A 17,265-nucleotide genomic window follows, 5' to 3' on the forward strand; every position below is an offset into this window, starting at 1 on the left:
GTCGAACACACTAAGGACATGAAGACTCGGTTGGCAAAATTTGTACAGGCCCTCCAAATACCTTGGCCAAAAGCATTACTGTTGGTCTTTCTAAACCTCAGACCCACCCCTTTTGGAACTCAGGAACTGTCACCCATTGAGATAGTCACAGGAGGCCCGATGCACTTGGCTTCTGCCTGTTTTGACCCAGAACTGATAAAAGGAGAGATACTCCAGTATTGCAAAGACCTAATAGCTTCCATTAAAAATAACCACATTTTGGTAGAACAATCTCTTCACAATGTCCCCTAGAGAGACAAACACGTTAATCTCAGCTTGCAACCTAGATACCTCATCTATTGTTAAAGACACCTCCAGAAGACAACTTTTTTGAATAAGACAAATTAGATCTTTAAAGAACATGAGTAATTCTGTTAAAAAATGGCAAATGGACTCATTTATTCTACCCCATTCTGAGTTCTTGACTTGAGAAATCTCTAAATCGAGGTGTCTGTTACATGGTGTATGTCTCCTTGGAGAGTCAACTGGTTGGGCTTATCTGAAGCTTGATCAGGTACCCCAATCCATCCAACCTCAAAGGAGGTCATTCCCTCTCTTCCGGATGACCACGGACAGCATTTAAGATTTGTCTTGCCCCCAGAAGGGCCCCTCCCAGCTGAGGTGCTCTTCCCCCCATTTACTGGTAAACTAGCCAGCCTGTAGTTTAGCCTGTATCTCCCATGAAGCTATCAACGTCCCAATTGCTTTTCACCCTAACTTCTACCATGTTTAAGAGCGCCCTCTGGCCTGGAGGTCTCCATATTCTTGTGTTTGAAGTCAGTTCCACACCGAGAGATTTGGAGCTCTGTTCTACGGCTTTCAATCCAGAGAGCAGAATATGAGACACAGCTCCAGTGCTAGTGGTGGGGGAAATTGTGAGCGTCTCCTATACCCTCACTTTAGGAGGGGAGCCCTTGGCGGATGGGGCCAGCAACTCCAGGTCTCCTCGGCTTGCTTCTCACCATGAAACCCCTGCCCCATGAGTCCCAGTATTTTCAGCAGCACAGAACCCAAGGTAGAACCTCGGTCCCAAGGGTGGTGGTCCGGTGGAAGGAGGGGGTTCCCTGCATCTCAGCCGTACGCACACAGGGCTTAGTCTCAGCAACAAGTCGCTGGAACAGGATGAGGAATGCTGACGCCCTGCATCTCCCTGAAAAGAAAGCTGGGAGCTGAGGGGACAGGGGGCCCTGGGTCCTCGGCTGTTCTATGCTGGAGTGAAGTTTTACTATCACTGAGCTAGATGGGAGAAGGAAGTCTGCAGGGCTTGGTTCAAAAACCAAAGACTCTGCGGTTCTAAATTGTAGATTTTCTTGATTAAATGTATATTCATTTGCTGTAGGACCTTTGGGCCATTTCCAGAGACTTTAAATGGTTAATATTTTCCCCAGGGAACAGGTCTACCCCAGAACTCTTTATGCTGTCATGCTGGAAGGGCACCTCTGCATGTCTTTTTTTTTTAAGAAATGCATACAAACAGATGATGTTTGCTTCCAAATACAGAACAGGAAGTGGATGGATTATAGATAAGACTTACCATGAGATAATTTTTGAATAACGACATGAGGGTAGAGCTACCGTCTTCGCATAAGCCCCTCCAAAATATTTGTATCTTTTCCATAACCCCTGAACTTGGTCTTTCTATTGGTTAGTTCAAAAAACTACAGTGGCAGCTATAAGTTTTTTCTATATGAGATATTCCCTTGGGCAGAACTCTGGACGTGCTTTTTGCACTGTTGTGTTTTGCTTTTTGATAATAATTATTCATGAATAGGTGTAGACTGAATGATAGGGTTAGAAGATTGCGAGCTTACAAGCACCATCATTCGATAGGGCAGGAGTTGAGTAAAATAAATGCAACACCATTTAGGGATCTCACATTTTTTACACATGAATCAAAGTGGGGAGGGGAAACTTTACAATGAAAAGATGTTTGAGTGAGAAATCTCAGCATCCCTAAAGGTGGGCCGTCCCGGCACGTGCCTCTCAGACATGAGGCCGGAAGAAATACCCACCACCTCCAGAAGGAACCAACAGCAGGAATCCCATCATCAGGGTTAAAGTGAATTATTTCTTGTCATTTAAGAGACCAAGTTATTTGTCTTGCAGATTATCTGACATTCTGGACGAGCCCATCCTGAGACTTTGAAAGCTCACAGCGAGTGGGACCCGGTGTAGACCTTCTCTATGGTCTGACCTTCCGGACGTGTGGTAGAAATACTCAGAGGTGACCAGAGGGACAATTCCAGTTGAAGTCAGACATTGTCCATTCCACAGGGGTCTGAACCTTAGAATGTATGGCAGGAAACCCTTGAATGACAGTTTGGGATTTGAGGGCTCCATGGGGCAGACGGGACACCCTTGCCATGGTTCCATCATCCACTGACTCAGGGTTGGTGACCCAGAAGTGACAAAACTAGACCCCGCCAGCCAATTGGGTAGAACCTGGCACCACCCACAAGCCTCGCTAGATTGACTGTCTGCTCTGAGCTCAGGAATAAGCCCAAGTGGACCTTGATTTCAAAGACAAAGGTACTCCTTTGAATGAAAGCGGCAATGAGATAGCATCCCTTCGGCCATCACCATGCTTTACCTACCTTGCTGCAATCTCTAGTTTTACAAGCTTCACTTGCTAAAAAAAAAAAAAGTAGAAAAAATGGCTGATCCCGTCACTCACAACATGGGAGACTGGGATAAAGCAAACTGAGTGAGGAAGAGATGCCGTCTCTGGGAAACTTATGCTTGTCGAGCAGTACGCTGTGACGTGCCACTCAGCTCCCCGGACACCCTTCATTTTGATGACTTCACTTGCTAGCAGACAGCCCTTAGCAGTCAGCTCCCTGGGGGGATTATTTCAGCCAAAGAACTGCCTTCGCCTAGGTCACATGCCCATTTCCTGACATTGCCCCTGCCAGTGACTGATCAATACAGGATGGAGGGGTCCGATGCTCTTGCCGCCACTTGGGACAGCTTTAAAGGATCTTCCTCTTTAAAACTGCTTGCTGGACCAAAAGAGAGGTGGACAGTTCCACTCCTCTACCTACCCAATCCTGTTTCCTTCTTGGCTTCCACAGGGATGAATCCCAAGAACACTCTCGACAGCAAGACAGGCGAGACAGATAAGAGGGAAGAAAGCATGAGGGTCTCCACTTGAGAAAGCCTCTTCAGGACAAAGCCAGCATCTAAGAGGCTGGGCAAGAGAACCAAGGATCTTGGCACCTTCTACCGTGAAAGACTTCTCCGAGCAAGTACCAGGCAGCAGCCTCAGGACACCTCGGAAAGCCAGAGCTGCAGTGCATCCAGGTGGTGTCTGTTACATTCAAAGCAGATCAGATCTACACACAACTGTGAGCAGGGGAGCAAGCGGGTCAGCCTCACGATGCCATACATCCCCATGGATTTTCTTGAGTTGTTTTCCCAGTTCAGTAAGCAGGGCTACTTCTAGAAGCTTGTGTCCTGCTGTCTCAAAGGCAGCTACCCAAGCTTCTCAGCAGCCTGCTGGGATACTGGTGCTAATAGCATTCTACAGGTGTGCCACCGTTGACATGGCTGTCACCTACTTGTCCCAGAGCATTTGAGCCACACTCTCCCCCCACCCCACACACAAAGGAATTGGGAAAGAATGGTAACAACCTTGCCGCATAGCTCCTGGAACATTAAGTTCTGCTTGGTGAGGTGTCAGCCACCATGAAGCAAACCAGGCTGGAGCTATATCTAGAGCGTCTTGGATACCCGTCACCACCTCATTCAGTCCCTTCCTTTCCAGCTTCCTCATTCCAGCTCTAACCCTGTTTTACCCAGAAGTTCAAGTAGCTGGTTTCTCACGGTCCTTCAGATCTCAGCTCAAGTTACTACATATAGTCATGGAGATCAGGAGCAGAGGGCTTGACTCAAGACCATGGGAAGAAGGTGTCCCTGCTTCTTCCTGAGAGCAAATGCTGAGGGGGTGAGCAGACCTCGCTCTCCAGTGCTGGAACTCAAGGCTGCAGGGCTTGTTCCCAGAGGAGCTAAGAAAAGTCGCAGGATCTCACATAGCCATGTTTTGACTCGCACACTCATCTGGAGATGTGCCTAGAAAACCAGTCAAAGACACTTCTCCCTCAGCCTTTATGTACTACCTCAACCTCTGGGATAAAAATCATTGCTGGCCATGTTTTAGAAGATGAATCAAGATGCTCTAACATGACCTTGCCAGGAGCATCCGGAGTCATCTAAGGCATTCTTCTAGAGAAGCACCCACTGACCATCTCTCGACAGAATAAGCTTGGAGTCACTGAAGGATTTCCCCTATTCACAGTAGGGTTATCTAGCACACATGCCGTAGCAAACAGTCTCCTGTTTTTAAGCAGATATCATTCAACCCCTTCTAAACCACAGTAAGAGGGAAATTTCATCTCTATGTCCAAGTTCTGGACCTGAAAATAACCATGTCCTCCAGTTGCATATCCATATTTTTGTATTTAATTCACCGCGATCTGCAGCGTGGTCTGTACTCACCCAAATTACATAGTTCAGAAGGCCTACATCCATATAAGCTTCGTTGCTAATATAGACCCCCGCTGATCCTGGGACACGGAGACTGGCTAAATAAACGGCATCCATGAACATAGTACTCTATCAGATTGAACTGGTTCAGGAGATGCTGGAAAGAGTGGGTCACATCAATCGTCTCAACATGGGTTATCAAACTCTACCGGGAAATCACATTCGTTAAGGAAACAGTCACATCTCTGCTACCATATTATAGCACAAAGGGTCGGCTTTAATGTTCTAAATACCACTTGATCAACACTTTTACCAGAATCACAGCAAAGTTGGAAGTACCATCCATTCCTGACCAGTGAGTACAAACTGCCTAATCGACTTCCTGGAGTAATGAATCCTGCTTTCTGAGTGATTGCTGGGGGGAGAAACAGGTAGACCTTGAAGCCATCACGCAAGTGTTTACAGTTCTGTCTGGAGTGTTAGCTATACAGGTGTTTTCATAAGCACACGAACAGACAGATCCCGTCACTTAAAGATACCCAGGGCAGCGGGCTGACTGCGGATTGCCTCAGGAGTTTTCATCCAGAAGGAGATCTTTGATTAATGCAGTTAGCAACTCTCTCTCGTGATAGGATCCCCTCCCCCACAATAAATGAAGGAAGTTCAGCCATCTAGAGGCCACATGGGGGAAAGTCAAGCGGTCCAAGTCTGAGTGCTTTGGAGTTTCGGCATTCATGACAGTCGATTCCTGAGCCTCTCTGGGAAGGGAACCCTACTCCCAGGAATTTCCATGGAATTAAACATATGCACCCATCAAGAGAAAGATCATTAGACCAGGTACAGTTTAGCTACAAGGAAAGCTCCAGAGGGAGGGGTGGGCCAAACATGTCTTTGGCCTTCACATTCTGTTTTCCCTGAGAGTAAAATGCAGAAAAGCAGGGGAGACCCCCAGTGCAGAGGCCCTTTGCACCCGGAAAACAGGGACTCTTTCCTCTGCATGATCACTTGCTATTTGCCCAGTGTCCCTTGCTTTAGAGCCACCATAGGATTCGCCCTGAGGACCCTGTGTGCACATGACATGCTCCTCTCTCCTGGCCTCAGCGACGTTAAGGTCCTCATTCACATGCATCGCCCCATTGGCACCAGGATTGGCCAAGGACACTCTGTTGATACCACATCCCTCCACGAGCGAGCAGCTCAGGGCATCGGCTGTCTAGCAGGAGAGTCTCTGGAGAAGGGTGTGAGGGCAGGGGAAGCCCGGCTTGCTTTGCAGATTTTCCACCCCAAATGGAGCTACACGCCCCAAATTGTCCCTTTCAACAATCAAGCCCTCCAGCAATAGAGTTTTCTATTTTTCTTCCTAGTGCTGTGTATTGATATTTGCTCTGCAGAACAGACAGTATTGTAGGGAATCCTTACAAACTTCTCTCACCAGCCTGTCCCTAGACCTGGGGGCTGTTCCACTGGTGCTTTATATGGTCTGAAACCACAAACGTTAGTGAAGACCTCAAAGTCCCTGGCATACAGAACTGGCTCCATATTTGTTCGTGGCATAGATCTGGGGGAAAATAAGATTCCAGGAGGAAAAGAAGGTGCTGCTACCTTCAGTCAAGATCAGCATAAGTAAGTTGTTTGTGTGAAGTTATGAAAAGCCTTTAAGAAAACTCTGTCAGCATGGGATGGGTAGCTTTTCTTTTTTTCTTTTTTTTTTTTTTTTGCGGTACGCGGGCCTCTCACTGTTGTGGCCTCTCCCGTTGCGGAGCACAGGCTCCGGACGCGCAGGCTCAGCGGCCATGGCTCACGAGCCCAGCCGCTCCGCAGCATGTGGGATCTTCCCGGACCGGGGCACGAACCCGCGTCCCCTGCATCGGCAGGCGGACTCTCAACCACTGCGCCACCAGGGAAGCCCCGGGATGGGTAGCTTTTTGGGTCCTCAAACTAGTAGGGGCCAGTGGCTCTGGGACTACACTTATCTTGGAGGAGACTTAGAGGTCATGGCTACTAGCACCCAGCGGGCACACGGGCCACAGCCCCTTCTCTCCGTAGGAGAAAGCATTTCCCCCCGTTCCTCACCGGCTGGATGGTAGCCGGCAGTGGCCAGACACTCCACCAGTAACCAGAGCAGCCTAGAAGTTACTGAGCAAGAAAGCAGAGAGTCACCCTCTTGGCGACGCAGCCCGGCCTGGGGAAGGAGGGACGGGGAATGAATCGGGGCAGGGGACACAAATGGAGATATTTTAGCATGTTCCGAAGCTTTGGATTCTTCAGCTCCACAGTTGATCAGAGAATCATTTTGGCCTCAAAGACTTAGTCCTAGACTGAGGTGAGGTGGGGGAACATGAACGCTGTTCATGGGTCTACTATGCCACTGGGTACATTTCTCTTAAAGATACTTCATCCTCTAAATGGGAGGTGAGCTCTGCCTCAAAGCCAAGTGTGCTCTAGGCAGTAAGAAGTTTCAGCTGCCAGTTGGCACTTAGAGCTCATGAGAAAGAAGCAGCACCCTGGTCCCACCCTTTTGTTCCTCCAGCAGAGGACCCCAAGGTTCTACGAGATGGAGCCACAAAATGAACCCAGTGGGTCTCTGAGTGGAGAGGTCCATACATGCCTCCTGCTGACATTGGATGGGTACACAGAGCGGCAGGGGAACAAGACGATGCAGAAGAGCTTGTAACTTACGTATCTGGGAGAAAAATAAGTCCATAGACGGAACGGGCATCAAGCTTCAGAAACAGATAGAAATCTAGAGGTAAGTATAAACAGGAACTAAAGCTCGTTCTCTAAAAGCAAAAGATTCCAGAGTGGAGGTTCACAGTGAAGCAAATTCACCAGCCCCACCAGCTGGGCAGAAAGAACCAAGTCAAAACCAAGCAAGTCAAAAGAAGCGCATGCTAAACCTTAACTTTTCCAGTATCTAAGAAGATAAAGCACCAGAAAGCAAGGAAAGAGACAGCCTGAGTGCCCTTCGCTCTCCCAAAGTACATGTTTGCGGGGAAGAGTACGAAGCGACTGGCGGGCCACGTGCTGCTCGCTGGGGGTGTCCTTTTCCACTGTGGGTATCCAGGGCTACTGAGACGCCTGATGTGAAATGGGAAAAGGTGAGAAAAGGTGCCAGGCAAGGGTGCTATGACTCCCACCAGCACCTGTTCCTCAGGTAGCCAGTCCCCCGAGAGCGGGGAGCAGGCTTGGAATCTTCCAGGCGACCTGTCTTCTCAGATCAGCCTCAGAGAGGATGCTGCCCTGATCTCTGCACCTCCTCTAGGTCTGATTGCTTTGGCATTTGCGTTTAATCCCTCCTTTGCTGAGCTGATGCAAAACAAAAACCATGCTTGCTTTCTTCTTTAGAGATAGAGAGCCCACCCGTGCCCCCCGAGCAGCAGGGAAACAGACTTCTGCTCTCCCAGGTCGGGGAGGAGACACTTAAGGGATGGCGCGCTCCCGAGCCCCTGGCCCCCCCCTCATTCCCGAAGCCAGAGGCTGGAGCCACTGTCAGCTCTCATTAGAGGAGCCCATCGCCCTTGCTTCCACTCTTAAAATGGCAACGATGGGGTAATCACCTCCACAGGGGGTCAGAGCGGGAGGCGGCGCTCTGGCCCAAGTATTCAGGCTCATTAAGACCAGATCCAGGGGATACTGCTTGTCCCCCTGCACTGAGCAATTATAACCAGCTTTGTTCAAATCCCTTGTCATGGCCCAGAAACTAATTGATCCCGAGTCTGGAGGCTCTATCTTGGTGAATGCAGAGACGCTACAAGAATGAAAATAGGAAGTGGCGTGGAAAACTAAGTTTGAGTTTCCCCAAAGTGGTTTCTCTTGAAATACATCATTTTGGGCGTGAACCCGTTCAAGGCAGATGGCCTGGTCAACGCAGTTGCAACTAGCTTGGAAAAGTTTGAGCATCTAGTTAGCCTGGTCGTTTAGATAAGCTGGTTATTCAAGACCAAATATTAACATATTTTGTTAGCTGAAAGTAAACTGGTGTTTAAGGGGTGTGGCCCCAGGACTTCCCTCCTGGCGCAGTGGTTAAGAATCCACCTGCCAATGCAGGCGACACGGGTTCGAGTCCTGATCCAGGAAGATCCTACATGCTGCGGAGCAACAAAGCCCGTGCGCCACAACTACTGAGCCTATGCTCTAGAGCCCGCCTGCCACAACTACTGAGCCCATGTGCCACAACTACTGAAGCCCGCGTGTCTAGAGCCCATGCTCTGCAACAAGAGAAGCCACCGTGATGGGAAGCCCGGGCATCGCAACGAAGAGTAGCCCCCGCTCGCTGCAACTAGAGAAAGCCCGCGCGCAGCAATGAAGACCCAAACGCAGCCAAAAATAAATAAATAATTTATAAAAATAATAAAATAAAGGGTGCGGTCCCAGTAGCATAGTGGCCAGGAAAGGGGACCCGAGAAGGTAGGTAAGGAAACCAATAAACTCTAGAGATGCGTCCCGATCGCCTTGGACCAGTCAGAGGAGTCACATCCTCTTAGCCAGTGACGGGTTCACATAATATGGGCCCAAGGTAATCAGCAATCAGCTCTTGGCGTTCCCCAACCAGAGGGAAATTCAGGACTGTCGCTGGGAATTCTGTCCATGCCCTCTTCTTTGAGGGCAGAGCTGAGGGAGAGATGGGGGAGCCGCTACCTTAGGGATCATCTTCAGCTAAAGACAAAAGACGTTGGGGGAGGGGAGCCAGTTATGGGAGGTGGCCAGGAAAAGCGCAGTAAATAAGAGTAAAGTTGTTATGCAGATTTAAGTTCTTGCCTTCTGCTTTGGTAAGAATTTCTAGAAATAAGGTCATCCTTTTCTTCCTGGTACAGGAGGGAGACGCCCTACAGAGGGAAATTCCAAATCTCAGTGTAATCTAAGATTACAAATAAGTATCTTTTACAAAGGGTAATTTCTACTCGGTTTTCCATTTCTTCCATGTCTGCTGTTTAATTACCAGCCTAAAATAATCCTTATACCAAAGAGACATTTTGGGGTCACAAGTTGCACCCCTACAACTCCCTGTTCATATCATCTGTGCAGGTAGGCTTCAAAATTAACTCCTCATAGCAATGCCTTATGGGGCAGACCGGGTAGTTTGGTTTCTTGGGGATTTTTTGGCCGCGTGGCATGTGGGATCTTAGTGCCCCATTCAGGGATCGAACCCGTGCCCCCTGCATTGGAAGTGCAGAGTCTCAACCACTGGACCGCCAGGGAAGTCCCAGCCCCAGCTTTTATAAACAAGTTTGTATAAAAAAATTATATTAAAAAATACTCAGCTTACTGCATGTTGGGCATGGCTCTAAGCACTTTTACTTCAAGGTTTTTTTTTTTTTAACATCTTTATTGGAGTATAATTGCTTTACAATGGTGTGTTAGTTTCTGCTTTATAACAAAGTGAATCAGTTATACATATACACATGTTCCCATATCTCTTCCCTCCTGCGTCTCCCTCCCTCCCACCCTCCCTATCCCACCCCTCTAGGTGGTCACAAACCACCTAGCTGATCTCCCTGTGCTACGCGGCTGCTTCCCACTAGCTGTCCACTTTACACTTGGTAGTGTATATATGTCCATGCCACTCTCTCACCTCGTCACAGCCTACCCTCCCCCTCCCCATATCCTCAAGTCCATGCTCTAGTAGGTCTGTGTCTTTATTCCCGTCTTACCCCTAGGTTCTTCATGACCTTTTTTTTTTCTTAGATTCCATATATACGTACTTCAAGGTGTTTTGAGGACTAAGGGAATTATGCTTTTTTTTTTTTTAAATCTCGTCTACACCTAACGTGACTGAGGCACAGAGGTGTTAAGTAACTTGTCCAAAGTCACACAGCAGGTCAGTGGTCCGGCAGGATGCTCACTCAGTCTGGACCCAGTCTAACTGCAACAGCTGATCCTACCACCTCTATCATGGATCTTCAAGTAGGTCATAAATGCCAATATGTGTCAAAATGCAGAAGTCTTCATTGCTTAACAACTGGAAAATCATTTTAACACTATGGATTTATTCCTTTCATGTTAAGTGCGTTTCTTAAAGCTAAGGTTCCGATTTACCCTTGTATGGACAACCATGCAAGTTCTCCATAAGGAGGATACGTCCTTGCTTGCAGGGGGAGCTTCTATGCAGCTTTGAAAGAGAAAGGTGAGCTCACTTTCTAAGTAGAGATCGCTGTGGTAGGCGTGGCTGCCCTGGGGGAGGGGGTGGTGCCGAAAGCAGCTCCCAGAAGCCCTCGATTCAACCTTGAAGCAACCCAGCATCTCTGTCACCTGAGACCTTAAGAAGCACTTTCTATTATTGGGGTCATAAATAGGACAAGAACAGATACCAAAATGGGATCCTCCACAAGATGGATGGACATTTGTCAAACTTCTAAAAGCATCTTCCTGCCCAGACAGAGCAACAGATCAGGTGGGTTTATAGATTCTCTGGGCTCTAACATTTCACGATAGCAATCTTGGTTGTATCAAAGTTCTTTGGGGCGAGGGAGGGGTTGCTTTCTAATTCACTGGGCAGCCGTCACGCAGTGCTGCCCTATTTTACAAACCAAGAAAATTCTGGAGAAAAACAGCCCCAGGTGTCACGTTACTCAGCTAAGAAACAGAGTCTGAAGGCAGAACAGCCTCTCGGGGCCTCCTCGCTATCTGGAATCGTCATTTGCACCTTGCAACCTCAGCAGTGCCCCCGATGAACTGAGCCCTGCTGGACCCAAGTTCATTATCAGCAGGATCTACTGTAACAGTTGTTGAAAATAGATCCTGCAGATGTGGGACAGCTGTTTGTACTTAGCCATTAAGTGTCCTTGCAATGCTGGCGGCCTCTGACAAAAGGGATGCCTCATAGAGAACAGTGCATCTCTCAAAGACTTCCTAAATCAGGCCCAGATGTCTACATGCAACTCGCATTTCTCCATGAAGACTTTCTGGAGAACTAGGTTTTTCACTAAGGTATATGCACTAGAATGTGCAAGCCAGGATGCACAACTCCTAGGGGAAAGATCCTAGTAGCAGCTGGGTGGGTGCTGGGAACTAGAGAAACACTCCTATTGTGGAAGTCAATCCTCAAAGCTATGAAGTTGATAGCTACCTTCGCATCTGTAAAATGGGCATGCTAGTTTGCCTGAGGGCACACGGCCGATGCCAGTACTGGTTGGTCAAGGGCTTTGGCATTCTAAACAGACTTCTATTTAGCCCCAAACATCAGTTCCTGTCTTTTCCTAGTAAGAGACTTTCCCATTGTTAGTTGTGTAGACATGATTACCCCAAACAGGGCAAGATCTTCTTGCAGCCAGGTGTGGCGACGTCACTAAAGTTCCAGCGAATGGGATATAGGTGGAATTGGTGAGCTCAGGTTCTAGGCTATGTTCTTAAAGGAGGCACCTTCACCTTCCTACTGGCTGGAATCCCGAGAGTGACTGGCGCCCCAGCAGCCACCTTGTAATGTGAGGTGACTCTTAGGAACATATGCCTTGAACAGAGTCATAAGACTGAAGGAGGGTGGGTCCCTACATCATGCCAGCCCTTAGATGGGCTGCCTCTAGATTTTAATAGAGCAAAAACCAATTTGGTTAAGCCACTGTTCTTTTAGGTTTAGCAATCATTACTAGACGAACCAGGTACAAAGTAACATACCCCCTCCCTCTCACACGCACCGGCAAAAAGCAAAGGGTACCTGGTGGGTAGGTTTCCTTTGTGCCCCTGGCCAGCCACCTTCCATGATGCTTGGTGGAGAGGCTTCCAGCAGGAGGTCACGAATGGATCTTGGCAACAGTTCTGAGCAGTGGAAAGGAGTTGAAAGGAAACAGTGTAGCCATCAAGCTTAGGTTATGGCTTAATCTCTCTCTTGCCAAGTTAAAAAAGGTCAGACGCAACTCCTGAGTGTTTATACCTTTTAGAAGCTGGTTGGGGTCTTGACAGTCCTTAACGTGCTCAAAAACAGACAGCTTTGGTGTCAAGCACTTCCATCTCGTCTAGATTTACAGAAGTCCTGTGAGGCAGGTGTTCCTTCCAGGTGAACCCGAGGCTCAGGGAAAGCTGTCACCTTGCCTAAGGTCATCCAGCTCATGGTAGAGCCAGGCTTTCAACAACTACACTTGACCCCTAAGGTACAGCCTGTGGCTAAAGGCGTAGCTAAGAGCAACCCCAGGCTCAGCCACCCTGTCACCGACAACATTCTCTTGTCTCCAGTGGGTAAGTCCATTCCCTCTACGTGTCCGAGTCCTACATGGGAACAACACTTTGGGGTGTGCTTTTTCGGAAGTCCTTTTGTCAAGGGAGGCAAGGTTTTGGGAAAGAGGGTGTGAAATTGAGGCTCAGAAGTTTTCTTGGCTGTAAGCTTTCACTTAGGGGGACAACATAGGGCAGAGCGCTGCTTTACAAAGAACACAGCCAAGGGAATTCCCTGGAGGTCCAGTGGTTAGGACTCCGAGGTTCCACCGCAGGGGGCATGGGTTCGATCCCTGGTCCGGGAACTAACATCCCGCAAGCCACGCGATGTAGCTAAAACAAACACACACACAGAGCCAAGTCAGAAGTCAAGCTCCTGGAGTTTCTGGTTCCACGTCTCCATGGTCTGAATCTAATGACAAAACTAAAAAGGTCACGTAGCTCAGAAGGTCAAGGGTGTATCAGATACCATGCCAAGTGCTCTCAAATAGGTTATGTCATGAAGTCAGCATTTCCCTGGAGCCACTTGTGGGCCTGCCAGCCCTCTCAGAACTTAGACCAACTTCTAATTCTAGCGGCTAACCCCCAACCTCTGTCCCAAAACACAGGCGCACACCCCCCTGGCTGTGTCAGGCCTTTGAGCAACCAGTTCGGATGGATGCTACCTCCCCATCTCCAGGGCATCCCAGGAAGAGGAAGGTACACTGCAAACCCCAAGTGACAGAGGCAGGAACAGGTACACAAGCTATCGGGAGACGTATGCCAGGTCTAGCCCGTGTCCTGCATATACATTCTCTTTCTATCTTTGCAACAGTTCTATAGGAGACTGACGTTTAAAGCAGTTAAGACCTTGCCCGAGGTCACGTGGCAAGTCAAACCCAGATTCAAGCTTTGACTTTTCAGAAAAAAAATGAAGAACTCTATCGAAGAGGGGGTTCAGCCCCCAGAAGGTATTCAAGACTTTAGCGTCCTCAGAAATAGGGCTATGGGAGTGCTGGCATGAGGGATGGGCTGGAACATGGCCACTGGAAAAAGTCTGGGCTTCCAGGGCCTGCCCTTTCAGCCCAAGCGCCTACTTAGATTAGGCCGCGACATGCCTAGGGGGGAAATTACAAGTAAGTGTTCAATTTCTCCTTCCACAGCAGCTCGGGGCTGGGAAATTATTTCTCCCCAGCAGCCTTTCCACACCCACAGCTGTGGCTCCTCTGACTGTCAGTGCGTTGCCAACAGGTTGGAAATGAATGTATTTCCTGCGCGTGGCTGTCAGGGAGGATGCACGTGTGCTCTCCCCGCACTCCAGCGCTGGTTCTTTCGCGGGGACCCCACCAGCAAACCTGGGAGAATGTGAACACCCAGCTGATACGCTAAGCATTGTCTAGGGTTTCTGAGGATGATGAAAGGGGGAGTGAGGGGGCACGAAAGTGGAGGGGAAGTCTGGTTGACCTCCACTGCGCCCCTCTGCTTTATAAAGCAGGGCGGGAAGGGCTGGGAGCTGGATGCGTGCTCTGGAGGAGGGATCGCTCCACCCAATTTTTAGCCGTCCCTCTGCCCCGAGGGTGTGCGGAGAGCTGGATAATTGCACACCTCTTGGCTAGGACATCCTACACCATCCAAGTTTGTTTCCTTTATCACTTCCGCTCCTGCATAAGTTGGATCTCACACGGTGTTAGGGGCAGGGGGTGAGGGGGACGGGATGGGGGGGGCAATTCATCCCAAAGTTTACTCTTCTGTCCGGTGACGCTTCCAACAGCTTAAGCCATTTGAAGTGATCCAGTCGGCTGCCACGGGGCCCAGACAATAGGTCTCCTTTCAAAATCTCCTTTCCTTCTCCAGTCCAAGTCCTACACGCTGCAAGTTTTGTTTAGTTATTGCTTTGCCCCAGGAAACTCTTGCTGTCATCCTGCCGTTGAGTTTCAGGGGCCAGGAAGCTCTTCCGGGTTCCCATGTCACTCTGTTATTGACCCTCAAAGCATTTGATTATTTACACTGATCCGTCTCCCTGTAGATTGCACTTGGTGGTGGCAACGGCACGGTGGTTGCTCCACTGCTGATGTGAGCACTGGTTACCAGGAACTGTAAAGGCCCGCATTTCAGCCTGGCCAACGTTGAGGTAGGTCGTTTTCCTGTTTACAGGTGAACCAGACCCAGAAGTTAACTCACTCCAAGCATACAGATACTAGAAGGCAGAATGGAATTAGAGGGGGTCCTAGATCATAAGATCCATCCATTAGCCGTGTTCCTTTATGGGGAACTCTGCTCCGTGAAGAATCGGGCAACTGTGGAGCATCTAACAGCTAAAAGATGGTCCCAAGACCGCTTCCCGTCAATGATGTTAGTGTTCTTGTTGGAAGGTTTCCCGCAGCATTTCTACCTCCAAGAATCACTCCTAGAAGAGTCGTTTTTGTACTCATCCCTGGAGGCATCATCCTCAAAACATGAGTTTTCATAAGGACATTGGCAAGACGACTTACAAAAATAAGGTCCATAATTCACGTCTCCAGGCCTGCATTCACAGCTGATTCCGAGTACACTCATGTATCTGTTTCAGTGATGTTACCCACCCACCCCCGTTTATCCAGCGGCATATTGAACATTAAATCTTAAGGCTTAGGTAAAACCGGTCTGAAAAATTCAGTGACGTCAATTGATTTAAGACAGCTTTAACGTTTTAGCTAGCAAAGGAGTATTTTAGAAGCAAACCTCTAGCTAATAAACGAGTTTTCTCCTCCCTCAACAGAGCAGATCTGAATCCTCAGGGCTCCACTGACGTTGCTTGTGGGGAAGTATAGATCTGACATTCTATTTACGGGCGACTTAGTTTGGGGTTAGACCGCTGGGCCCTAGAGACTCAGATTTCTTTAAATAAGTGGCCATCAGTAGAAGCTGTCATGTTGGCCCACCTCATGGTTTTGCTTCTTCAGATGGAGTCGCCACCCTTCCAAGAGTTACACCATGTCCCAGGAGGGCAGTTTTCGTGGCCGCCTCTCCCAAGCTCCTAGCCCTCTGCTTGTCTTAGCAACAAATCCAAGGCATCTGAAGGAGGTGGGCAGAAGAGAGCAAAATCTGGAACTCATTTGTCCAATTCCTCTTCCTAGGCCTCAGTTTTAGGAGAAGCCAATTCGGAGCCCCCAGCTCCTGTTGGGCGGCTAATACGTTACTGACCAGGGTTGTCGGTCTTCCCCAGTCAATAGAAATTGATCAGAGGCCAGACAAGAAATTCAGGCGAGGCTTTATCGGGGCCCCCGCTGTAGCAGGGCGGGAGCGAGAACAAAGAGGTCCCCTGGCTTGCTCGCTCCCCGAGGCAGGGGCAAGCTTGTTCCTTATATGGGGTGAGGGTAGGGGTGTGTCCAGGGGTCTGGCCGGAGGGACGGCTTAGGCGGTTTGCCCACCCGCTGAGTGGTCTTGTGTGCAGGGGGCACGCTCAGCACCTTCGTTTGCTCCTGACACCCTGTTTTTGCTCCAGGCTCTTCAAAAGGGGCAGCTGGGTTTTTTGGTCTCTTTGTAACTCTTGGGTCAAGAATTTGCCCCAACTGCACATGCACGCAGTTATTTTTAGTCCCATACAGTTTCTTTGTATTTTGTTGCTCAGGGAGAGGTGTGTCCAGGTGCAAGAATTGCAGCACTGCAGCAAAGGGTCCCAGGTCCCGGGCTGTCTCACTTCTGCAGTTACAGCTGCGGCTGGAGAGGACTCCCAGGGGCAGCAGCAGCTCACGCTGTTAGTCTGAGTGCTCTACCTTTCCACGTTAGCGTCCTTAACTCCCCTCACACCCCTCCACGTGATCTGTTCACTAAGTTGTCTTCAATGAAACCCTTTGGATGTACCAGCTGCTTCTCGCCAGGATCCGAAGTGACACACCTACTCAGGACCGGCTACATCATCTGCCCGGCCTGGTGCAAAGCAAACACATGGGCCTCTTGTGCCAACATTAAGAATTTCAGGGGACTTCCCTGGTGGCACAGTGGTTAAGAATCCGCCTGCCAGTGCAGGGGACATGGGTTCGAGCCCTGGTCCTGGAAGATCCCACATACCGCAGAGCAGCTAAGCCCATGTGCCACAACTACTGAGCCTGCGCTCTAGAGCCCACGAGCCACAACTACTGAAGCCCGTGCGCCTAGAGCCCGTGCTCCACAACAAGAGAAGCCACCACAATGAGAAGCCTGTGCACCACAACAAAGAGTAGCCCCGCTAGACGCAACTAGAGAAAGCCCGCGCGCAGCAACGAAGACCCAATGCAGCCAAAAATAAATAATTTATATAAAAAGAATTTCAAGTCTTCCTACATCAAGTGTTAATATAAGGACAGGGCTCTAAGCATTGGGTGCTTTGGAGCTCCCAAGGTGTGTGCACTCATCTGCTTAAACAGGAGGGATTTTCCCTGCCACGCCAAGGCTACACAAGCTGCAGGGAGGGACGGTTAAAGGCCCCACCATGGCTTTTCGGCAGATTTCCCTACTTGACATGCAGTTGTCCCTCCTTGACTAAGAGGATGGCACTTGCCCAGGTAGGACAGCAAGCAGGGGGAACACCAGCAGCGGGCTCCTAATTCAAGAGGCGTTGGAGACGCAGATCCTGCTGTGCTCCTGTCACAAGAGGACGAT

This window comes from Lagenorhynchus albirostris, chromosome 14 (assembly GCF_949774975.1).
Source record: "Lagenorhynchus albirostris chromosome 14, mLagAlb1.1, whole genome shotgun sequence".
NCBI classification, from domain to species: Eukaryota; Metazoa; Chordata; class Mammalia; order Artiodactyla; family Delphinidae; genus Lagenorhynchus; species Lagenorhynchus albirostris.